Source organism: Schistocerca cancellata, chromosome 5, assembly GCF_023864275.1.
Source record: "Schistocerca cancellata isolate TAMUIC-IGC-003103 chromosome 5, iqSchCanc2.1, whole genome shotgun sequence".
NCBI lineage: Eukaryota > Metazoa > Arthropoda > Insecta > Orthoptera > Acrididae > Schistocerca > Schistocerca cancellata.
The window spans coordinates 806,766,078-806,792,908 of NC_064630.1; positions in this window are offsets into that span (position 1 = coordinate 806,766,078).

Below are 26,831 nucleotides of genomic sequence, written 5' to 3' on the forward strand. Positions count from 1 at the left end.
TGAGCTGGACTCCGCACCAGGCTGGAATTACTGGTACTGGTCAGGAACTGAGGATTCGAGACTGTCGGCCGCTGTGACCGAGCGGTTCTAGGCGCTTCAGTCCGGAACCGCGCTGCTGCTGCTGTCGCAGGTTCGAATCCTGCCTCGTTCATGGATGTGTGTCCTTAGGTTAGTTAGGTTTAAGCAGTTCTAAGTCTAGGGGACTGATGACCTCACATGTTAAGTCCCATACTGCTTAGAGCCATTTGAACCATTGGAGCCATTTGATTCGAGACTCCTGGTACTTCCTGAGAACGTATTGTGCTCTGTGCCATCGTTTCTTTGCGCTGTCTCCTGTGACGCTGGGTGTGCAATGTTGTTGTTGTAGTGGTCTTCAGTCCTGAGACTGGTTTGATGCCGCTCTCCATGCTACTCTGTCCTGTGCAAGGTTCTTCATCTGCCAGTACCTACTGCTACGTACATCCTTCTGAATCTGCTTGGTGTATTCATCTCTTGGTCTCCCTCTACGACTTTTACCCTCCACGCTGTCCTCTAATGCCAAATTGGTGATCCCTTGATGCCTCAGAACATGTTCTACCAACCGATCCCTTCTTCTAGTCAAGTTGTGCCACAAACTCCTCTTCTCCTCAATCCTATTCAGTACCTCCTCATTAGTTATATGATCTACCCATCTAATCTTCAACATTCTTCTGTAGCACCACATTTCGAAAGCTTCTATTCTCTTCTTGTCTAAATTATTTATTGTCTACGTTTGACTTCCATACATGGCTACACTCCATACAAATACTTTCAGAAACGACTTCATTACATTTAAATCTATACTCGATGTTAACAAATTTCTCTTCTTCAGAAACACGTTCCTTCCCATTGCCAGTCTACATTTTATATCCTCTCTACTTCGACCATCAACAGTTATTTTTCTCCCCAAATAGCAGAACTCCTTTACTACTTTAAGTGTCTCATTTCCTAATGTAATACCCTCAGCATCACCCGACTTAATTTGACCACATTCCATTATCCTCGTTTTGCTTTTGTTGATGTTCATCTTATATCGTCCTTTCAAGACACTGTCCATTCCGTGCAACTGCTCTTCTAAGTCCTTCGCCGTCTCTGACAGAATCACAATGTTATCGGCGAACCTCAAAGTTCCTTCACTGCTTGCTCGATATAGAGTTTGAATAACATCGGGGAGAGGCTACAAGCCTGTCTCACTCCCTTCCCAACCACTGCTTCCCTTTCATGCCCCTCAACTCCTATAACTGCCATTTGGTTTCTATACAAATTGTAAATAGCCTTTCGCTCCCTATATTTTACTACTGCCACCTTCAGAATTTGAAAGAGAGTATGCCAGTCAACATTGCCAGTCAAAAGCTTTCTCTAAGTCAGCAAATGCCAGAAACGTAGGCCTGCCTTTCCTTAATCAAGCCTCTATGATAAGTCGTAGGGTAAGTATTGCCTCACGTGTTTCAATATTTCTACGGAATCCAAACTGGTCCTACCCTAGGTCGGCTTCTACTAGTTTTTCCATTCGTCTGTAAAGAATTCGCGTTAGTATTTTGCAACCGTGACTTATTAAACTGATAGTTCGGTAATTTTCCCATCTGTCAACACCTGCTTTCTGTGGGATTGGAATTATATTCTTCTTGAAGGCTGAGGGTATTTCGCCTGTGTCATACATCTTGCTCACCAGGTGGTAGAGTTTTGTCACGACTGGCTCTCCCAAGGCCGTCAGTAGTTCTAATGGAATGTTGTCTACTCCCGGGGCCTTGTTTCGACTCAGGTCTTTCGGTGCTCCGTCAAACTCTTCACGCAGTATCATATCTCCCATTTCATCTACATCTACATCCTCTTCCATTTCCATAAAATTGTCCTCAAGTACATCGCCCTTGTATAGATCCTCTATATACTCCTTTCACCTTTCTCCTTTCCCTTCTTTGCTTAGAGCTGGGTTTCCATCTGAGCTCTTAATATTCTTACAAGTGGTTCTCTTTTCCCCAAATGTCTCTTTAATTTTCCTGTAGGCAGTATCTATCTTACCCCTAGTGAGATAAGCCTCTACATCCTTACATTTGTCCTCTAGCCATACCTGCTTAGCCATTTTGCACTTCCTGTCCATCTCATTTTTGAGACGTTTGTATTCCTTTTTGCCTGCTTCATTTACTGCATTTTTATATTTTCTCCTTTCATCATTTAAATTCAACATTTCTGCTGTTACCCAAGGATTTCTACTAGCCCTCGTCTTTTTACCTACTTGATCCTCTGCTGCCTTCACTCAAAGCTACCCATTCTTCTTCTACCGTATTTCTTTTCCCCCATTCCTGCCATTTGTTCCCTTACGCTCTCCCTGAAACTCTGTACAACCTCTGGTTTAGTCAGTTTATCCAGGTCCCATCTCCTTAAATAACCACCTTTTAGCAGTTGCTTCAGTTTTAATCTACAGCACATAACCAATAGATTGTGGCCAGAGTCCACATCTGCCCCTGGAAATGCCTTACAATTTAAAACCTGGTTCCTAAATCTCTGTCTTACCATTATATAATCTATCTGAAATCTGTCAGTATCTCCAGGCTTCTTCCATGTATACAACCTTCTTTTATGATTCTTGAACCAAGTAATAGCTATGATTATGTTGTGCTCTGTGCAAAATTCTACCAGGCGGCTTCCTCTTTCATTTCTTAGCCCCAATCCATATTCACCTACTACCTTGCTTTCTCTCCCTTTTCCTACACTCGAATTCCAGTCACCTATGACTATTAAATTTTCGTCTCCCTTCACTATATGATTAATTTCTTTTATTTCGTCATACATTTCTTCAATTTTTTCGTCATCTGCAAAGCTATTTGGCATATAAACGTGTACTACTGTAGTAGGCGTGGGCTTCGTGTCTATCTTGGCCACAATAATGCGTTCACTGTGCTGTTTGTAGTAGCTTACCCGCATTCCTATTTTTTTTATTCATTATTAAACCTACTCCTTCATTACCCCTATTTGACTTTGTATTTATAACCCTGTATTCGCCTGACCAAAAGTCTTGTTCCTCCTGCCACCGAACTTCGCTAATTCCCACTATATCTAACTTTAACCTATCCATTTCCCGTTTTAAATTTTCTAACCTACCTGCCCGATTAAAGGATCTGACATTCCACGCTTCGATCCGTAGAACGCCTGTTTTCTGTCTCCTGATAAGGACGGCCTTTTGAGTAGTCCCCGTCCGGAGATCCGATTGGGGGACTATTTTACCTCCGGAATATTTTACCCAAGAGGACCCCATCATCATTAACCATACAGTAAAGCTGCATGCCCTCGGGAAAAATTACGGGTGTAGTTTCCCCTTGCTTTCAACCGTACGCAGTACCAGCACAGCAAGGATGTTTTGGTTAGTGTTACAAGGCCAGATCAGTCAATCATCCAGACTGTTGCCACTGCAACTACTGAAAAGGCTGCTGCCCCTCTTCAGGAACCACGCGTTTGTCTGGCCTCTCAACAGATACCCTTCCGTTGTGGTTGCACCTACGGTACGGCTATCTGTATCGCTGAGGCACGCAAGCCTCCCCACCAACGGCAAGGTCCATGGTTCATGGGGGAAGAGCTGCAGTGATGCAGCGCTATTTGCCGTTACCGAGCTGCACGCTCTCTTCATCTCTGAAGACTGGGATTCTTTTATAGTTCAGGAGAATGCGAGGTGTGTTCAAAAAGTAAGGGGTAACTTCGTAAATTCACAAGTTGTATTGGTCCGATTCACGCGATTGTTCCTTTTTTGTATTGGTGAACTTAACTGAAACGTATTTGTACATTGTTAGCCATACCGGAAGCTCATTCTGTCATTGGCTGTCACTTGCTTGCTTACGAGTGGCGATTATTGTTTTGTTTTAAAAATTGGTAGTAGAATTTGCCTTAGCATCCACATTGACCAGATATGGCCAAGTTTTACTTTACTATTTCCGCATTGCTGAAAGAACTAAGTGCTATCCGAAAGCTCGAGTTCCAAAAGTGTTTCTACGGTTGGAAGAAACTCTGGCATAAGTGCATAGTATTTATTGGGGACTACTTTGGAGGAGGCAACGGCCTTGCCGCAGTGGATACACCGGTTCCAGTCAGATCACGGCAGTTAAGCGTTCTCGGGCGTGGCCTGCTCTTGAATGGGTGACCATACGCTCCGCCATGCGCTGTTGCCATTTTTCGGGGTGCACTCAGCCTCGTGACGCCAACTGCGGTGCTACTCGACCGAATAGTAGCGGCTCCGGGCAGTGAAAACCATCATAACGATCATCTTCAACTGAGTATTACACGGCGGTCGGGTGGTCACGATGGGACACTTGTGGCCTTAAAACGGAGTGCTTTACTTCGAAGGACATGACATTAATGTAAACAAATAAATAAAATTAGTACCAAAAAATGAAAATTCGCGATACTTTTTGGACACATCTTGTAAGTGTCCAATAGTCTGTTCAGGAACGCACTTGCTTCTGTTTCACGTATAACGTCATAAAAAATACGACCTCTTAAACTGTCTGCCTCTGCATCAACCTAGAACCTTTGATCAAGGCACTCTCTCGCTACATGTCCAAGTATTCCCGTCCGTTTAGACGGCCGACGTGACCGAGCGGTTCTAGGCGCTACAGTGTGGCACCACGCGACCGCTACGGTCGCAGGTTCGAATCTTGCCTCGGGCATGGATGTGTGTGATGTCCTTAGGTTGGTTAGGTTTAAGTAGTTCTAAGTTCTAGGGGACTGATGACCTCAGAAGTTAAGTCCCATAGTGCTCAGAGCCATTTGAACCATATTCCCGTTTAACCACCATAGCATTTCAGGTTGCTTTTATTTTGTATCGATGGGCAAAATTTCGGTAATGTAGGTGTTCCCTGAGCAAGTGTGTCAACACCTACAAAGGAGTTAATTGACTCATTCGCACATGTTCCCTAACATCTGGTAGAACACTATACAGTACGTTCGTAAGGTCATGTTGGAGTAATGAACGCTTGTTGTAGCTAACAGAAACGAAGCAATAGGTTCAAAGTTTTCTGTAGTTTGATGTTCAATGGCATGAGCGCGGAAATGATGGACGCAGCATAACTTATCGTGTAGTAGCAGCAGGTCAGGACTCGTCAGTCGAGCTGTTGCAATGCAGAGGAAAGTTTATTCTGTGGCTTGCTAAATTCGAATCCATGATCAGTGTCCAACGCAAATGTTGTCGGGTATACAACGAAGAGCCACCACAGAGAAATAACAGCAGTTGGTTGGATAAGTAGTTAAAGGATACTGGCAGTTGACAAATCCCATTCTGGTAGGTCTTCAGTAAGTGAGGTGTCTGTGGAAACTATACGGGATAGCTACCTAAGGAGTTCCAAAAAATCGCTGCGTGCATGTGCTCGAAAATTATGCATTAAAATACACTCCTGGAAATTGAAATAAGAACACCGTGAATTCATTGTCCCAGGAAGGGGAAACTTTATTGACACATTCCTGGGGTCAGATACATCACATGATCACACTGACAGAACCACAGGCACATAGACACAGGCAACAGAGCATGCACAATGTCGGCACTAGTACAGTGTATATCCACCTTTCGCAGCAATGCAGGCTGCTATTCTCCCATGGAGACGATCGTAGAGATGCTGGATGCTTGCCATGCCATTTCCACCTGGCGCCTCACTTGGACCAGCGTTCGTGCTGGACGTGCAGACCGCGTGAGACGACGCTTCATCCAGTCCCAAACATGCTCAATGGGGGACAGATCCGGAGATCTTGCTGGCCAGGGTAGTTGACTTACACCTTCTAGAGCACGTTGGGTGGCACGGGATACATGCGGACGTGCATTGTCCTGTTGGAACAGCAAGATCCCTTGCCGGTCTAGGAATGGTAGAACGATGGGTTCGATGACGGTTTGGATGTACCGTGGACTATTCAGTGTCCCCTCGACGATCACCAGTGGTGTACGGCCAGTGTAGGAGATCGCTCCCCACACCATGATGCCGGGTGTTGGCCCTGTGTGCCTCGGTCGTATGCAGTCCTGATTGTGGCGCTCACCTGCACGGCGCCAAACACTCATACGACCATCATTGGCACCAAGGCAGAAGCGACTCTCATCGCTGAAGACGACACGTCTCCATTCGTCCCTCCATTCACGCCTGTCGCGACACCACTGGAGGCGGGCTGCACGATGATGGGGCATGAGCGGAAGACGGCCTAACGGTGTGCGGGACCGTAGAACAGCTTCATGGAGACGGTTGCGAATGGTCGTCGCCGATACCCCAGGAGCAACAGTATCCCTAATTTGCTGGGAAGTGGCGGTGCGGTCCCCTACGGCACTGCGTAGGATCCTACGGTCTTGGCGTGCATCCGTGCGTCGCTGCGGTCCGGTCCCAGGTCGACGGGCACGTGCACCTTCCGCCGACCACTGGCGACAACATCGATGTACTGTGTGCCTCGGTCGTATGCAGTCCTGATTGTGGCGCTCACCTGCACGGCGCCAAACACGCATACGACCATCATTGGCACCAAGGCAGAAGCGACTCTCATCGCTGAAGACGACACGTCTCCATTCGTCCCTCCATTCACGCCTGTCGCGACACCACTGGAGGCGGGCTGCACGATGTTGGGGCGTGAGCGGAAGACGGCCTAACGGTGTGCGGGACCGTAGCCCAGATTCATGGAGACGGTTGCGAATGGTCGTCGCCGATACCCCAGGAGCAACAGTGTCCCTAATTTGCTGGGAAGTGGCGGTGCGGTCCCCTACGGCACTGCGTAGGATCCTACGGTCTTGGCGTGCATCCGTGCGTCGCTGCGGTCCGGTCCCAGGTCGACGGGCACGTGCACCTTCCGCCGACCACTGGCGACAACATCGATGTACTGTGGAGACCTCACGCCCCACGTGTTCAGCAATTCGGTGGTACGTCCACCCGGCCTCCCGCATGCCCACTTTTTTTTTTTTTTTTTTTTGCAGCTTTCCCAAAACCGATTTAACAAAATTTTTACAAAAATAAATTTTGAAATAGAAGAAGGAAATACAAGGAATAGTTTAGACTGAAGAGGAGAAAAGACGATAGGAAAGGAAGAGATGATAGTCCCACCACTGTGTTAAAGACTGCGATGGAGGTCCGAATGCCACGGCAAACTGGCTGACACTGACGGCGGCGGTGCACAAATGCTGCGCAGCTAGCGCCATTCGACGGCCAACACCGCAGTTCCTGGTGTGTCCGCTGTGCCGTGCGTGTGATCATTGCTTGTACAGCCCTCTCGCAGTGTCCGGAGCAAGTATGGTGGGTCTGACACACCGGTGTCAATGTGTTCTTTTTTCCATTTCCAGGAGTGTAGATACAGTCAATGATGTTTTAAAGGAACGTCTCCATTTCTTGGGTTAGAAATTGCAGTTGCTACACGCTATCATACTGTTTGTAGATCCAAACGATTCCAATTGTTACATACATAATGAGATCGACTATGATTAACGATTTATGAAGAAGATTGTGTTTAGCGTTGAGACAAAATTCCGTGTCTATGCTCATGTTCATCGCTGTAACGTCCGAATATACAAACAAACACCGTTCGATCAGGTCTTGAAGGCCCAACGGCGCCGACCAGCCGCCGTGTCGTCCTCACCCCGAGGCGTCACCGGATGAGGATACTGACGGGCACTTCGTCAGCACACCGCTCTCCCGGCCGTTGGCAATTGTCGTGTCCGGTACCGCTACTCGTACTTCTCAATCAAGTAGCTCCTCAATTGGCCTCATAAGGGCTGAATGGACCCTGCTTGCCAACAGCACTCGGCTAACCTGAACTGTGACCCATCCAAGTGATAGGCCACAATACGGGCTTCTCAAAATTCTCGTGCCTATATTGAGTACGAATGTATAACCCCTAAGGTGATAGTTATATGCCCATTTTGAGTTCGTGCTTGGGTAGCTCAGTTCGTAGAGTGCTTGCTCACAAAAGTCAAAGGTCCCGACTTCGTGTTTTGGTCCAACACACAGCTTTGATTTGCCAAGAGTCAGCCTCCTTAGCTGAGTAGTCAGCGGGCCTGACAGCCATGCAGCGGGCCTGGGTTCGATTTCCAACCGGGACGGAGATTTTCTGTGGTCGCAGATTGGGTGTTTTGTCGTTCTCATCATCATATCACCATCATTGACACGCAAGTTACCTAACATGGCGTCACCAGCAACGACTTGCAAGTTGGTGCCCTAAATTCGCACGTGTGGACTCCTGGCCATCTGTGTCATCTGCCAGGAAGTTTCAACTACCTTCACATTTTACTGTTCTTCCCACACACGTGTAAAGACATTTGGTATATCAGAATCCTGACTTCGTGTTTCGGTCAGCACACAGCTTTAATCTCCCAAGAGTCAGCCTCCTTAGCTGAGTAGTCAACGCGCCTGACTGTCATGCATCGGGCCTGGGTTCGATTTTCGAACGGAACGGAGGTTTTCTATGGTCAGAGGTTGGCTGTAGGGACCGAAAAACCGCATCTTTCCCGGTGCATGCAGTCTTTCCACACTACGCAAACAATATTCGAAAGTTTCCGCATAAAAAATTTCCTCGGCGGTGCCTAGAAAGGAGTAGTTTCAGTTCACAGTCACCACGGTCCACGGACCTAAAGCTGTTAAACATTTGCTTTTAGGGTTAGGTGAAGCAACCTGTGTACAGGAACATATCAACGACATTAATCATTTAAAACAGAGAATCACAGACACAATTCACTCTGGTACACCAAATGTCTTTTCACGTGTGTGGGAAGATCTGGAATGTGGTTTGACGTGGATAGGGCAACAAACGGAAGCCACATCTGTGATGAACAGGTATGCATAATTGGACATTTTCTTTTTCACTTTTTCATCTTATTTCATTCCTTCTCTGTGGTAGGGTTGGCGATTATCGCTGAAGCCACTGGCTTTCGGTATTGTCGTTTCACAATGCCAGTTTAACCTGACTATTACAATCGCTCAAAATAACCGGTTTCTGGAATAACTGATTTTCGTTTTTTTTAGTTAGGTTTGTAAAAAAATGTGGAAATCGAACGAAGACTGAAAAATTTTGAGTCAGTTTCAAGAAACATAGAATCAAAATATTAAATTGAAAAGACAAATAAAAGAAAACTTAGTCCACCTACCGTTCGTTGCTTTTCTCGAGAAGAGACACGTGGTTGAATACTACCAAAAAAATTACCAGTTTTCTCCTATTGATTCCAATTTTCTGAAACTCTTCCCAAAAATCATGTCGTAATCGAGGATCATACCACTATTTGGGTAATTACGAATCGTCAGTGGTACAGGATGAAAAGTGACGTCGAAGAAGTTTATTTTTCGTGTTAATTTGTACGGTTTCAAAGGCTACAGTCAGACAGAGGCGTATTGTGTACACACATGAAGCAGATCAGCTGCCTTCCATTTTTATCGGAAACTCTGACTGAATTGTTAAGTTTCAAGTTCTCGCCTCATGTGATATCGCAAGTTTCTTGTGGCTCTTCTCATTTTTAATATTTTAAAGCAAATAGAGCAATGTACTTCATTAATACCGCACTTCGTGAAATATTCCAGACTACGGAGGGTGTCATTCTGTAATACAGTTGATATCCGACGACGACAGTGGGGAATTACCGTATGGATAAAATGGGGGCAAGTCTTACATACTACATGTATACGCAGTTCCATCTAATACGCCGTGCAACACAGTAAAAGGTACGCTGTTGTCTCAGCAACGCTGCACTAATTCTTAAGCCATGAGTTTGTTGCTCATTTCTGTCGACACTGTTATCAAACCATCACTGATCGCTTTCCCTATTTTCGATTATAACGCAATATTTCAACGCAATGGGAATTTTAAGAATAAAATTCACTCGCTTTATAAAAAAGGTTCATTTAAAAACCAAATTTTAGCACTGCTGCTATGACCAATTAATATTCCGGCCTTTTACTCGGTTATTTACAAAAATTAAAAACAGCTGTTGTAACTGGGGCCAAAGAAATCCCGAAAAATACCAGCCATTCAGAAACAAAATACCGGTACATCGGGTGACCAAAAAGTCAGTATAAATTTGAAAACTGAATAAATCACGGAATAATGTAGATGTTGTTGTTGTTGTGGTCTTCAGTCCTGAGACTGGTTTGACGTAGCTCTCCCATGCTACTCTATCCTGTGCAAGCTGCTTCATTTCCCAGTACCTACTGCAACCTACATCCTTCTGAATCTGCTTAGTGTATTCATCTCTTGGTCTCCCTCTACGATTTTTACCCTCCACGCTGCCCTCCAGTACTAAATTGGTGATCCCTTGATGCCTCAGAACATGTCCTACCAACCGATCCCTTCTTCTGGTCAAGTTGTGCCACAAACTTCTCTTCTCCCCAATCCTATTCACTACTTCCTCATTATTCATGTGATCTAATCTAATCTTCAGCATTCTTCTGTAGCACCACATTTCGAAAGCTTCTATTCTCTTCTTGTCCAAACTATTTATCGTCCATGTTTCACTTCCATACATGGCTACACTCCATACAAATACTTTCAGAAACGACTTCACTTAAAACTATACTCGATGTTAACAAATTTCTCTTCTTCAGAAACGCTTTCCTTGCCATTGCCAGTCTACATTTTATATCCTCCATTTTATGTAGATAGAGAGGTACAAATTGACACATATGCATGGAATGACATGGGGTTTTATTAGAACCAAAAAATATACAAACGTTCAAACACTGTCCGACAGATGGCGCTTCATCTGATCAGAATAGCAATAAGTAGCATTACAAAGTAAGACAAAGCAAAGATGATGCTCTTTACAGGAAATGTTCAATATGTCCACCATCGTTCCTCGACAGTAGCTGTAGTCAAGGAATAATGTTGTGAACAGCACTGTAAAGCATGTCCGGAGTGATGGTGAGGCATTGTCGTCGGATGTTGTCTTACAGCACCCCTAGATATGTCGGTCGATCACGATACACTTGCGACTTCAGGTAACCGCAAAGCTAATAATCGCACAGCCTGAGGTCTGGGGACCAGGGAGGCCAACCATGAAGAAAGTGGCGGCTGAGCACACGATCATCACCAAACGACGCGCGGAAAAGATCTTTCACGCATCTAGCAATATGGGGTGTCTTGTTTTTTGTTCTAATAAAACACAATGTCATTCCAAGCATGTGTGTCAATTTTTACCTCTCTATCTACATTATTCTGTAGTTTATTAAGTTCTCTAATTTATACTGACTTTCTGATCACCCGGTACGTTTTTAACCGATCAGTTTTTGCCATCCCTGCCCTGTGACATTAAAAGTGCACGTTGACTTTATGGTGGCACTGTATAATCTTCTTTCAGTGTTGGTAACGTCCCATTGTAAAGGGCTGCTCGTCTGTGCGCCCAACCACGCCAGGCGCAGTAGAGTGCTCCTGGATGGCTTCGTCACGACAGGAAGAGCCTTCCGCAGCCGGGTTGTTATTTTGCGCCGGCAGGCTTTCTCCTCCCTAATCGACGCCGGCAGGGCTGGGCCCGCCCCGCCCCCGCCCCTGCTCAGCTGAGACACGCGACACGTGGGCGGCACGCATTCGCGACTCTGGCGCCGCGTGCCAGGAAGCGGCGGCTCTGCAGGCGCGAGGCTGGCCTTCCGCCGCCACACGCGGCCCTCCCCACCCCTCCAACCCTGCGCTAATCACGGCCGCATTGTCGCCGCTGTCCCGCCAGGCGCCGAGCCGTGGGAACAGGGTCCGACCGTGGCACTCTCCCACGACCCCGTCTGACGTCTGTAGGAGATACACTCCATGACGCACACAGGAAAGCAGCTGAGTGCACCTCCGTCATAGTTATTAATATTTTCAGTTGTGTTTCCGTTGTCAGCTCGATACAGGGTGATTCAAAAAGAAAACCACAACTTTAAAAATGTGTATTTAATGAAAGAAACATAATATAATCTTCTGTTATACATCATTACAAAGAGTATTTAAAAAGGTTTTTTTTTTCACTCAAAAACAAGTTCAGAGATGTTAAATATGGCCCCCTCCAGACACTCGAGCAATATCAACTCCATACTCCAACTCGTTCCACACTCTCTGTAGCATATCAGGCGTAACAGTTCGGATAGCTGCTGTTATTTCTCGTTTCAAATCATCAATGGTGGTTGGGAGAGGTGGCCGAAACAGCCATTCAGAACCAAAATACCGGTATACCGGGTGATCAAATAGTCAGTATGAATTTGAAAACTGAATAAATCGCGGAATAATGTAGATGTTGTTGTTGTTGTGGTCTTCAGTCCTGAGAATAAGAAAATATCGCAGGGGGTAAGATCAGGGCTTCTTGGAGGCCAGTGATGAAGTGCTCTGTCACGGGCTGCCTGGCGGCCGATCCATCGCCTCGGGTAGTTGACGTTCAGGTAGTGCTTGAACCAATTTCAGACGATAAGGTTTCATAACTAACCTTTTTCGTAGGACTCTCCATATAGTTGATTGTGGAATCTGCAGCTCTCTGCTAGCTCTGCGAGTCGATTTTCCTGGGCTGCGAACAAATGCTTGCTGGATGCGTGCTACATTTTCATCACTCGTTCTCGGCCGTCCAGAACTTATCCCTTTGCACAAACACCCATTCTCTGTAAACTGTTTACACCAACGTTTAATACACCACCTATCAAGAGGTTTAACACCATACTTCGTTCGAAATGCACGCTGAGCAACTGTCGTCGATTCACTTCTGCCGTACTCAATAACACGCTTTCTGTAGAGCGGTCGCCATCTTAGCATCAACTGACGCTGACGCCTAGTCAACAGCGCCTCAAGCGAACAAATGTACAACTAAATGAAACAGATAGATAGTGCTTAGCTCTGCCTTTTGTCGTTGCAGAGTTTTAAATTCCTAACGTTGTGGTATTCTTTTTGATTCTCCCTGTATATCATCACTTCTGGATAACAGTCGCGCACAGAGTAATGGCACATTACACAGGGTGCATCACCTACAACTTGCACCGCCAATATTGCGGAAATGGAAAGTGCAGTTGCTGTGCAATTTTCACAGAATGGATTAGTAGTCAGTGACTCACATTGATACTCGAGGAACAAATACACTACTGCCCATTAAAATTGCTACACCACGAATATGACGTGCTACAGACGCGAAATTTAACCGACAGGAAGAAGATGCTGTGATATCCAAATGATTAGCTTTCCAGAGCATTCACACAAGGTTAGCGCCGGTGGCGACACCTACAATCTGCTGACACGAGGAAAGTTTCCAACCGATTTCTCATACACAAACAGCAGTTGACCGGCGTTGCCTGGTGAAACGTTGTTGTGATGCCTCATGTGTGGAGGAGAAATGCGTACCATCACGTTTCCGACTTTGATAAAGGTCGGATTGTAGCTTATCGCGATTGCGGTTTATCGTATCGCGACATTGCTGCCCGCGTTGGTCGAGATCCAATGACTGTTAGCAGAATATGGAATCGGTGGGTTCAGGAGGGTAATACGGAACAATGTGGTGGATCCCAACGGCCTCGTATCACTAACAGTCGAGATGACAGGCATCTTATCCGCATGGCTGTAGCGGATCGTGCAGCCACGTCTCGATCCCTGAGTCAACATATGGTGACGTTTGCAAGACAACAACCATCTGCACGAACAGCTCGACGACGTTTGTAGCAGCATGGACTATCAGCTCGGAGACCATGGCTGCGGTTACCCCTGCATCACAGACAGGAGCGCCTGCGATGGTGTACTCAACGACGAACCTGGGTGCACGAATGGCTAAACGTCATTTTTTCGGATGAATCTAGGTTCTGTTTACAGCATCATAATGGTCGCATCCGTGTTTGGCGACATCGCTGTGAACAGACATTGGAAGCGTGTATTCGCCACCGCCATACTGGCGTACCACCCGGCGTGATGCTATGGGGTGCCATTGGTTACACGTCTCGGTCACCTCTTGTTCTCACTGACGGCACTTTGAACAGTGGACGTTACATTTCAGATGTGTTACGACCTGTGGCTCTACCCTTCATTAGATCCCTGCGAAACCCTACATTTCAGCAAGATAATGCACGACCGATGTTGCAGGTCCTGTACGGGCTTTTCTGAATACAGAAAATGTTCGACTCCTGCCCTGCCCAGCACATTCTCGAGATCTCTCACCAACTGAAAACCTCTGGTCAACGGTGGCCGAGCGACTGCCTCTTCACAATACGCCAGTCACTACTCTTGATGAACTGTGGTATCGTACTGAACCTGCATGGGCAGCTGTACCGGTAAACGTCATTGAAGCTCTGTTTGACTCAATGCCCAGGCGTATCAAGGCCGTTATTACGGCCAGAGGTGATTGTTCTGGGTACTGATTTCTCAGGATCTATGCACCCAAATTGCGTGAAAATGTTATCACATGTCAGTTCTAGTATAATGTACTTGTGCAACGAATACCCGTTTATCATCTGCATTTCTTCTTGGTGTAGCAATTTTAATGGCCAGTAGTGTAATACTTAGATCGAGTACTTTTTGTGCAAAAAAACATACACTCTTGTAAATGGAACAGTGCCTATTGACATTAACAGACTGAAAGTAGGTTAAATTAGAATTTCAGTAGTGTTTGTTGCAGCATTGTAATGCGAGTCGTTTATGGGATATCCTATTTTGAAATGTTCCCACACCGACATTTGTTTGTGCCATTCAGCCTGCGTTGTTGTTACGTACGATGCTGCTTTGTTTGCTTATAATGTGCTTTTGTATTCCTTGATTGTACTGCGACTTGCTAGTCAGGTGAAGTGTAACAGACCAAACAGTAGGTCGTGAGTCGACGATGGGATTTACCAATGCAGAAAGAGCACACGCTCATGGTGTCTGGAGAGTTTATGAAGAGTGCTGATCGTTCTTTACAGTGTATGCAGCAACATATCCACGTCAACCATCTCGGCAATTATTTACGTACTTCTTGAATGAGTTACGTGAAAATGGTAGTGTAACGCCTAGAAAACGTAACGGAAGGAAACGAGTGACGACAAAAGAGCGGACAGTTAGTGTTCTTGTTTCTGTTGCAGTTGATCTGCATGAGAAACTGACTTATGCATTCTACACTGACATAGGCTCCATCCCCATCACATCTCTCTCCATCAAGAGTTGCATGGAAATGCTTATGAGAATCGTGTTATGGTCTACACATGCGCATCACGACAGGATACTTCAGATGTATCTTGTTTAGTGATGAGTCCACATTTACCAAACATGGCCGAAATGTGCACTATTGTTCCCTTGACAATCCCCATGTTGGTTTAATCAGGTGGGACGTCTCTGCCCATGGAGTGTAAATGTGTGGTGTGGGATATGGAATAGTGAAAAATCCGCTCATAGGCCTGTTTTTCATAAATGGAACACCGAATGCCCACAATACTCGCAGCCTCCTAACAGACCATCTTCCACGGATGCTAAAAAACGTTCATCTGCAGATTAGGAGGAATCTACGGTACCAACATCATGGTTGTGCAGCTCACAGTGCTCGAGGTAGTACAGCATGTCTCCACGAATTCTTTGTAAATCGTTGGACTGCGCCCGGAGGACCTGTACCTCGGCCAGCCCATTCCCCAGATATGACGCCTGCAGGTATTTTTCTGTGGGGAAAGCTAAAAGACGCTGTCTACAAGAACATACCAACTAAATCCAATGATATGAACCGATATATTACTGCAGACTGCTCGGAAAAGTCTGCTGAAATGCTAGCACATGTAGAGCAGTCGTTCCGTACCAGAATGGAAGCTGCCGGTGGTCATTTTAAAACACAACCTGTGACCGTCTATTGTCTCGTTACTGGTCATAATCCACATAACCAGTTTATGCACTTGGGTAGTTGTTTAGTGTGTGGTACCACGGGTGTTGTACAAGTGTCAGTGTGGGAACTTTTCAAAATATGATACCTCCTTAACGACTCGTACTAGGATCGTCTGAAAATCCCATTGACATACTAATTTACCATACTTTTAGTCTGTTAATGTCAATAGCCATTGTTCCATTTAAAAGTGCATATTTGCACAAAGAACACTTTTTAAGAGTTACTGCAGTCTGTTCATTTCCTAACAATGCGATCCCAAGACTATGAATCCGTCCTGTGAAAATTGTAGGTGATTCATTCTGTGTATACATTACAAACGAATAAAGGTGATGCCAAGACACTGTTATATATTGAAATGTACAGTAGAAAACGTAAGGTTCTTCTAGTAACGGTTTCTCAGAACACAAACATTAGTTTAGAAAATTCTACACATCAGAAAAGTGTTGGCACACCTACACAAAGGCGGCCGGAGCGGCCGTGCGGTTCTAGGCGCTACAGTCTGGAGCCGAGCCACCGCTATGGTCGCAGGTTCGAATCCTGCCTCGGGCATGGATGTGTGTGATGTCCTTTGGTTGGTTAGGTTTAATTAGTTCTCAGTTCTAGGCGACTGATGACCTCAGAAGTTACGTCGCATAATGCTCAGAGCCATTTTTTGAACCTACACAAAAATAAAGTGTAATTCACTTATCTCAATTCTGCTAGCCTCTGTGCGTACCGTTGTCATCCATTACAGCTTGTAGATGTCTTGGCGTGGAGTGAACCAAGTTGTGCGTAATACCTTCTGAGATCTTCGACCATTTCTCTAATAACACAGTGTGAAATTCCCACTTCCCTGTAGAAAGACGTTTTTGTGCATTTGTGTCCAAGTGTGCCCAAACATGCTCTATCAGGTTTACATCAAGGCTCTGTGGCGAAGTGAAAATCCTTCTTGGACCGTTATACAATAACCACTCACGATTTCTCGGAGCCATATGTTTAGGGTCGTTCTCCCGTCGAAAGTAAAAGATGCTATAAAGACCCAGTTTCTGTACACCGCTATGTAAATGACCACTCAATACATTGATATATTTACAATGATTCATGACATCTTCAATAACTGCCAAATCATCAACACCAGAAGCCGCTAAGCATCCGCAAACCATTATGCTTCCTCTTCCCTGTTTTACTATAGGTGGAACATTTTGCGATCCGAGTTCTGTATTTGGTTTGCGCCCCTCTTGTCCCTTTCCATCGGATCCAAACGACATAAGCTCGGATTCGTCAGAAAATAGCACAGTATTCCAAAATTCAGTCAATTTATTACATAATCTTTGATGAACTGCAAGCATTTTCTTCGGTTAACTTCCGAAATAAATGGCTTCTTTCTGGGAGATCTGCCATGAACATAAGCTGCGTTCAAAACATTCCTAATAGTTTGAGCACTGACCTGTTCGTTGGAGTTGGCTGCGTGTTCGATACAATCTACCCTGCACTTTTAAAGGGCTCTTCTTGTGCAAGACGAACTATCTTTCGGGGCTCCGTACACTTAAGAGCTCTTGGACGTCCGGATTTGCGTGTACTGTCAGTGCTACCAGTCTCTTGAAAGTTCTTAATGATTGCACGCATTGTTGAATAATTAACAGAAAGTTCCTTACCAGTCTCACAGCAACGTATACCCTGCGAATGCAGTAAAACCGCCCTTTAGACTCATTATGACAAGTGGATGCCCTTCACACTGGCCATCAGGCAAGCGACTGAACTTCTTGTCAATTCCAGTTGTAGAAATCTGGTACGTACTGTGCTTTCTGTCAAGTACAGATTGCCAATACGTTTTTGAGCAGGACAAAAGCGTCATTTAATTGATTATAAGTGTTTCTGTTGTGTTGGGAAAATATATTGATATACAATTTAAATCAATGATGAGTTTAAGGAGGATAAACCTTCTATCGAACCAAATTGTGAAAGAAGAATGGTGGAAAGACCGAGTAAAGTGGCGAAGTACTATTTATACCCCAACCCGACCAGATATTGGATAGAGGGGAAACGAAGATGATGATGATATAATTTAAATCCATTATTGATTCAGAGTTAACGGTATACGTATAACGTTCCTAGTATTTATACATTTTGTATTAGATGCAAAAATGTTGTGCCAATACTATTTGGTGTCACTGTAGAAGTGTCTCGATCACCAGTGCGGCAGTTACAACGAAGACTGGTAGCTTGTTATAGTAAAAGTAAACGTAAATATCGTATGACACTGTTGCATACATATCCCACGGGATAGGCTAAGCTGCGTGTTGGAAAGAGTATTCTTCCTCTGCTCACATTTGGGCCGTCCCTTGCAAATATTTGACAAATGTGTCGTATAAGTATTTGTGGAGCGTAGATGACTGTAATGAAAGCGTGTGTAATGTAGTGTTATGTTTGTGTCTGATGATGATTATGAGAGAATAGATACGGTGAACCACAGTGCCGGGACATAGTATACTCCTCCCAAGTGGCATGAAGAGGGTCGCTGAGCTTAACGTCCCCGTCCTGGGGACGAATCACCATCAACGATGTCACACGCGTTCACTTCATGAGACACTGCGGAGAGGTATGGAATTTAATGCAGGATGCTGGAGCGACGAGTGGTGATGAACTTTACGCCACCACCTCTCCTCCCATTTTCGGACAAATAATGACGGAGAAAAATTAATCCCCCACCAGGATTGACGATACCCCAAATCACTTTCGGCTTCCCGACCAGTGTTCGGTTTATACTGCGGAGCTTTACGCTGTTCTCCAGGCTGTCCACTACATCCGCCGCCATCAGCAGATACGGTACGTTATCTGCTCAGATTCTCTCAGCTCTCTCCTCAGTCTCCAAGCTCTTTACCCTGTGCACCCTCTGGTCCACCGGATTAAGGACTTTCTGCGCTTGCTCCACCTGGGGGGCGTCTCGGTGGCGTTCCTCTGGCTCCCGGGACACGTTGGTATCTGTGGAAATGAGGCGGCCGATATAGCAGCCAAGGCTGCAGTCTCTCTTCTTCGGCCAGCTATTCAATCGATTCCCTTCGCCGATCTACGGAGCGTTCTATGTCGTCGTGTTGTTCTTTTATGGCACGCACATTGGTCGACACTTCCCCATAATAAATTGCGGGACGTGAAAGCTCTTCTTTGTGCCTGGACATCTTCCTCCCGAACGCGTCGTCGGGAGGAGGTAATTTTAACTAGACTCCGGATAGGGCACTGTCTTTTTAGCCATCGACATCTTTTAAGCGGCGATCCTCCCCCACTCTGTCCCCACTGCTCTCAGCTGTGGACGGTAAGACACCTTTTAATTGAGTGCCCCTATTTTAATCCGTTACGCTCCCGTCTACAGCTGTCGCCTGATATATCGTCGATTTTAGCAGATGACACGCGCTCAGCCGATCGCGTTCTCGAGTTTATTAGTGCCAGTGAAATGACGTCTGTCATTTGAAGCTTTTTTTGGGGACAACCAACCCCTTTCTGTAGTGGACTTTTAAGCCTTCCTTCTGCTTTTAGTTTCTCCAATTTTATGACTTTCGTTCCCATTGCTGCTGGTTTCCATTTTCGGTTTTTTACTGTTTCCTAAGTCACGGACCGGGTGCTAATGACCATAGCAGTTTTACGCCCTAAAACCAAAACAAACAAAAACAAATCCCCCAGCAGGATTCAAACAGGCGACCTCTCAATCGAGCGCCACCGCAAAGGCGTGCTTTAGCGACCTCGCCTACCACAGCGGGTATTTTCTGCGCTTTCTATGTAGTATCACTGCATCATGTTCATTATTCCCATTCAGCTTCTTGGTAGGTCGGCGTTATTGTTTTGTCGTTCGGATATTCTACTTTTGCTACACTTGAATCACATGTAACACACAGTATATGGACTATTTGTGCCTTTTATTCCTTGGGATAACACCCATTCTATTTGTTGATGAATCATTTTAATATCAAAGGATTTGCAAAGCGCAAACACGGACACTTCCTGCAAATAGGTATGAGCTGGCACCGCCGCTTCGCGACCAGGATCTTAACATTGGCTCTAAAGCGCATCGGCTCCATCTTCCTGAGTTGTCGTCGACGCGTCATCTTTACTAATGGACACGGTTTTGCTCCTGGGTTCCTTACTGTCCAATCGATATTTCATTTAGCAAGTTTTATATATTTGACAATCGTCTATGGCGCCGTAGTAACACACTACTGGACATTAAAATTACTACACCAAGAAGAAATACAGATGATAAACGGGTATTCATTGAACAAATATATTATACTGGAACTGACACGTGATTACATTTTCACGCAATTTGGGTGCATACATCCTGAGAAATCAGTACCCAGAACAACCACCTCTGGCCGTAATAACGGCCTTGATAAGCCTGGGCATTGAGTCAAACAGAGCTTGGATGGCGTGCGTGTACAGGTACAGCTGCCCATGCAGCTTCAACACGATACCACAGTTCATCAAGAGTAGTGACTGGCGTATTGTGACGAGCCAGTTGCTCGACCACCTTTGACCAGACGTTTTCAATTAGTGAGAGATCTGGAGAATGTGCTGGCCAGGGCAGCAGTCGAACTTTTTCTGTACCGAAAAAAGTCCGTACAGGACCTGCCAGATGCGGTCGTGCATATTCCTGCTGAAATATAGTGTTCCGCAGGGATCGAATGAAGGGTAGAGCCACGGGTCGTAACACATCTGAAATGGAACATCCACTGTTCAAAGTGCCGTCAATGCGAACAAGAGGTGACCGAGACGAGTAACCAATGGCACCCCATACCATCACGCCGGATGATAAGCCAGTACGGCGATGACGAATACACGCTTCCAATGTGCGTTCACCACGATGCCGCCAAACACGGATGCGACCATCATGATGCTATAAACAGAACCTGGATTCATCAGAAAAAATGACGTTTCGCCATTCGTGCACCAAGATTCGTCGTTGAGTACACCATCGCATCCGCTCCTGGGGCAGCGTCAAGGGTAACAGGAGCCATGGTCTCCGAGCTGATAGTCCATGCTGCTGCAAACGTCGTCCAACAGTTCGTGCAGATAGTTGTTGTCTTGCAAACGTCCCCTTCTGTTGACTCAGAGATCGAGACGTGGTTGCACAATTCGTTATTGCCATGCGGATAAGATGCCTGTCATCTCGACTGCTAGTGATACGAGACCGTTGGGATCCAGCACGGCGTTCCGTATTACCCTCCTGAACCCATCGATTCCATACTCTGCTAACAGTCATTGAGTCTCGACCAACGAGAGCTGAAATTTCGCGGTACGAAAAACCGCAATTGCGATAGGCTACAATCCGACCTTTATCAAAGTCGGAAACGTGATGGTACGCATTTCTCCTCCATACGCGAGGCATTGCAACAACGTTTCACCAGGCAACGCCGGTCAACTGCTGTTTCTCGTATGAGGAATCGGTTGGAAACTTTCCTCGTGTTAGCGCGTTGTAGGTGTCGCCGCCGGCACCAACCTCGTGTGAATGCTCTGAAAAGCTAATCATTTGCATATCACAGCATCTTCTTCCGGTCGGTTAAATTTCTCGTCTGTAGCACGTCATCTTCGTGGTGTAGCAATTTTAATGGCCAGTAGTGTATAATAGGAGAATGTTCTCCGTATGCTGCCGTGACTAACGTGTAATTATATTTCTGGGAGGTATGTAATCTTCATTATTAAGCTAATATGGTTCCTCGTGTGTTAGGGGAATGATCATGCGTATTACTACTTTAGCGTTATTCTATCCGGAACTCGTCGATCTGAGAACCTGAGGATGACAGCACATTACTGTCGAAACTGTTCACATTTAACCAGGTTCGCTTCAAATATTACAGATAGGAATCCGTTTTCTCTAAGAAGAATCAGGCCGTCATCATAATACTGTTCAAAAAATAACTAACGATATTACATGTCAGTAGGCAGGTACAAGCAATCATGCAGGAACTCGGAGTGGCCGAGAGGTTCTAGGCGCTTCAGTCTGGAACCGCGCGACCGCTACGGTCGTAGGTTCGAATCCTGCCTCGGGCATGAATGTGTGTGATGTCCTTAGGTTTAAGTAGTTCTAAGTTCTAGGGGACTGATGACCTCAGATATTAAGTCCCATAGTGCTCAGAGCCATTTGCACCATGCAGGAACTAAGGGCCCTAATAGCTTTCGGGAAGTCATAGAGAAAGTACTGTAAATTATTGGCCACATGGGACGCCCAGAAAGGAATGAGAGGGGGGCCTCGAGCTGCCTCGAACCTGGATCAGGACGCAGGAGGACCGCAGAGCATCATTGTTTGGCTGGATGGAGAAGATGTACACGCGGCCCATATGTTGCCCTACGACGGTAATGCAGAGAGCTACAGAATAAAGACGATTATCAAAGACAACTTATAAGTCAATCAATGGGATAAAGAGCTTGCAGGTACTAGACGTGGAGAAACATCCAAAGATGAGTCTAGATTTCAGAAACGAGCTTCTATTCATGTGGCCGTGTGTCTTTTAGTGTGAGAAAGAAGTTGAGCGACACTTAATTAAGACACTTCAACGTTTGCCTGGCGTTCGCACAAGATTGCTTCTGCATGTGAGCGACGACCACCACTGACTCGCAGCCCAGTAGCACTGTCCAACCCACCTGCTGCTGCTACTTCAGCTCAACATCCTCCAACGCTGACAGAGTCTGCAAAACCAATCCTACAGAACCACAACGTGGGGCCTTAACTTGACAGAATTCCGTCACTACAGTATTACGTGTACTAATTAACGTCACGGCGATAAATAGTTAAGAGAGGTCTGCAGCATTGGGATCGCTTCCTTTACCTTATGTTTGAATCATTCTCTTTACAATAGCTCCTTGGCGTTCTGGTAGATTGGAACTTAGTTTACCCCTCAAGCTAGGGCTCACTCATCTGAGATCTGGGTTGCCCATCACTGTAGAAGAGTAGCAGTACAATAGGAATCGGCAGGCAATTAAACCAAAGGTATAAGAATATAGTACTTAGAAACTGTTAAGTTTCGGAAAATATATAAAGGAGTAAATAACTTTTGAGCGACGGGGATCTCTGTATGAGATTGTTAAGAGAAAATAGTTGCCTGTTCCGGTGGTGCTACTTCCACTAGGAAGTGGAAATATGACTGGCGATTGGGATAAACGGCCCGTTGAGGAGGTGAACGTCAGAGACGGTGTTATACCGCAAATTACGCACCAGCCGACGACACTGCGCATGTTTTCAGCCGCGGTGTCACAAGGAAAAAGTAGAATTACGTTTGCTAGATACTTGTCACAACACCTCCAGCACTCGAAATACATAGATGTCGAAAGATTTAAAAAAATCAATGTAGAGTAATGAAATTCCGTGACTACCTTTGTCTAGGTATTCAAGTGATTAATATTGCAAGATCACAGATTAATGTAAGTGCGAGATACGACATTGCAAATATTAAATGTTGGTACATTTATAACCGGTGTAATTGTCAGAATGTTGAAGGCAAGCATGCAGACATGTATGCACTGTGTTGTAGAGGTGCCAGTTGTCAGTTCGTGGGATGGAGATCAATGACTGTTGCACTTGGTCGTTCAATATAGCTACATTTAATACTGTTTGTGGAAGAAGCTGGAGTTTTCACCCGATGATGTCCCATACGTGCTGGATTGGACACAGATCTGGTGAGACACACTGTAGAGTATGTTGGGTTATAACAGCGGTATGTGAGCAATGATTATCCTGTTGGAAAACACCCCGTGGAATGCTGTTGATGAAGGCAGCACAGCAGGTCAAAATCACCAGATCGACGTACAAATTTGCAGTCAGAGTGCTCCTGCTGTCACGCGAAATCGCACCGCGGACCATCACTTCTGTTGTAGGTTCAGTGTGTCTAGCAGACAAAAAAGTTGGTTGCAGATCCTCAGCTGGTCTCCTTTCCATCACTGGCGTCGAGGATGAACCAGCTTGCATCGGAGAACACAACAGACCAATCCTGCCCTTCAGCGAGCTCTCCCTTGACACCACTGAACTAGCAGGTAGTGGTGGTGTGGGGTCAGTGGAATGCAAGGTACGTGGCGTGTGCCTCGAAACCACCCTTGTAGTGACCGATTTGTAACAGTTCATTGTGTTGCTGTGGTGCCGACTGCTGCTCAGATTGTTGTTGCAGATGCAGCACGATGCGACAGAGTCATACAGAGAATGCGATTGTCTTCTCTCTCGGTAGTGGCCTTCCGGAGCCCAGTCTTCTTACGACCATACTCTGTTACCGAGCGGCGGGGGCTTCGAAACCGCGCCACACGGCATGAACCTCGATTACCACTGGAGGTCTCTGCAGCAGTCACGCCGTAAGCCGGGGCTGCGTGCTCTCTGGGCCTGCGTATAACGTGAGGGCGCCACAGTGGAGCACGTCGTCCTAGAGGCCAATAGTGACGTACCCTATCATGTATTTAAGCGAGTCTCTTCCACTTTGCTAATGACACCGCCTTCCTAGCCCTTTATCCTACCCTTCAACGGTCCCAGCGTACCCTCCAAACCCACCTTGACCAATTCACCAGTTGGTCCATCCAACCCCTCCAAGACCCAGGCGATCATCATCGGCCGTACCACCCGGTCCTTCCGCCTCCATGATTTGTACCTCACCATTTATGGCCGTCCTATCCACCTCATTCCTACCCTCAAATACCTTGGCCTCACCATCGACCGCCACCTCCCTGGACTTCCCATATCCTTACCATCCAACACAAAGCTCACAACAGACTCCACCTGCTGAAACTCCTGTCTAGCTGGACATGCGGTCTGAATCCATCCACCATCCTTCACACCTACAAATCCTTGATCCACCCCATCCTCTGTTATGCCAGCGTGGCTTGGATTTCCGCCCCATCCAGGTTCTATCAATCCCTCCAAATCCTCGAACGCCATGCACTCCGCCTCACCTTCTGCATCCGCCTTCCGTCCCCCATGCGCATTCTCTACGACCTCATCCCGTTCCCCCACCTTCTCCCTTTCCTTGAACACATCGGCACGCTATATATTGTCCGCCGCATTGATCCACCTCACTCCCTTCCTCTCCACCCTCAGCCCATTGCCACGCCTTTACCGTTGTGTCCCACCCTCTCTCCATCTCCACACACTCCGCCTCTTTTCCCAATGCAACTTCCACCACCTACCCCTCCCAGATGATGAGCTTCGCCCTGACATCTACCTACCAACTCTATCTTCCTGCCACCTCCTCAGGCCTCCCTCTCCTCCCCCACCCTTCTCCTGAGCGGCTTTCCCCTCCTACTCCCACTTTCTCTCTTGTGCTCCCCTTAAGTGTCTCTGCACTCCCTCCTGTCTTGTCTTCCCTCTTCTTCTCCTGCCCCACCAGTCTCCTGCCTCTTGGTGTACCCACTGACGCCCCTCCTCTTTTCATCCTACTCCCTCCCCTGCTGCCCCTTGCTCTCTCCTCCTTTTCCATCCTCCCTGGCCTCTCCCTCGGGTCCCACCTGGCAGTTCTATTCTTCATCGCGTATGCTCCAAGTGGGTTTAAAGTGTCTTGTTCTGTAGTGTTTTTAATAGTGCGGTCTACTTTTAAGCTGTGCGTGTGCCTTCGCTGGTATTCTACAGAATGTTCTTCACACCAGTTGCGAACGGTTGTGGCCTGGTTTCATTACATAGTCGTTAGGCAACAAGATATCCACGAATGGCTGTGAATGGTCTTCAATCCGAACATAACGATTTCGAGTCAATGATCCGTTCTCTAGAACCTGAGCACCCAGCCCATTCCATGTAACCACAGCCCACACCATTATCGAGTCACCACCAACTTGCACAATTCCTTGTTGACAACTTGGATTCTTGGCTTCGTAGGTATTCGCCATACGCGAACTCTACCATCAGCTCTTACCAACTGAAATCGGGACTCATCTAAGCAGGCCACGGTTTTATATGGCCCATAGCCCACAAGAGGCGCTGCAGGCGATGTTGTGCTGTTAACAAAGGGATTAGCCCACTAACGCCAAATTATGCACTTTTCTAACGGATACGTTCGTCGTACGTCAGATATTGGTTTCTGCCGTTATTTAATTCAATGTTGCTTACCTGTTGCACCTACAACTCTACGCAAACGGCGCTGTTCTCAGTCATTAAGTATAGGCTGCCGCTCACTGCGTTGTCCACAGTGAGAGGTAATGCCTGAAATTTGTGTTTCTCGGCAGACTTTGACACTGCGTATCTCGGAATACTGAATTCCCTAACGATTTCCGAAATGGAATGTCCCACGCATCTAGCTCCAACAACCATTCCGCGTTCAAAGTCTGTTAATTCCTGTCGTGCGGCGGTAATCACGTCAGGAACCACCGCCATCTGTTAATTTATGCTTGTTGCTGTCCCACGACTTTTGTCACCTTGGTGTTGTTGTTGTGGTCTTCAGTCCTGAGACTGGTTTGATGCAGCTCTCTATGCTACTCTATCCTGTGCAAGCTTCTTCATCTCCCAGTACCTACTGCAACCTACATCCTTCTGAATCTGCTTAGTATATTCATCTCTTGGTCTCCATCTACGATTTTTACCATCCACGCTATCCTCCAATACTAAACTGGTGATCCCTTGATGCCTCAGGACGTGTCCTACCAACCGATCCCTTCTTCTAGTCAATTTGTGCCACAAACTCCTCTGCTCCCCAATTCTATTCAACACCTCCTCAATCGTTATGCGATCTACCCACCTAATCTTCAGCATTCTTCTGTAACATCACATTTCGAAATCTTCTTTTCTCTTCTCGTCCAAACTATTTACCGTCCATGTTTCACTTCCATACATCGCTACACTCCATACAAATACTTTCAGAAACGGCTTCCTGACACTTAAAACTATACTCGATGTTAACAAATTTCTCTTCTTCAGAAACGCTTTCCTTGCCATTGCCAGTCTACATTTTATATCCTCTCTACTCCGACCATCATCAGTTATTTTGCTCCCCAAATAGGAAATCTCCTTTACTACTTTAAGTGTCTCATTTCCTAATCTAATTCCCTCAGCATCATCCGACTTAATTCGACTACATTCCATTATCCTCGTTTTGCTTTTGTTGATGTTCATCTTATATCC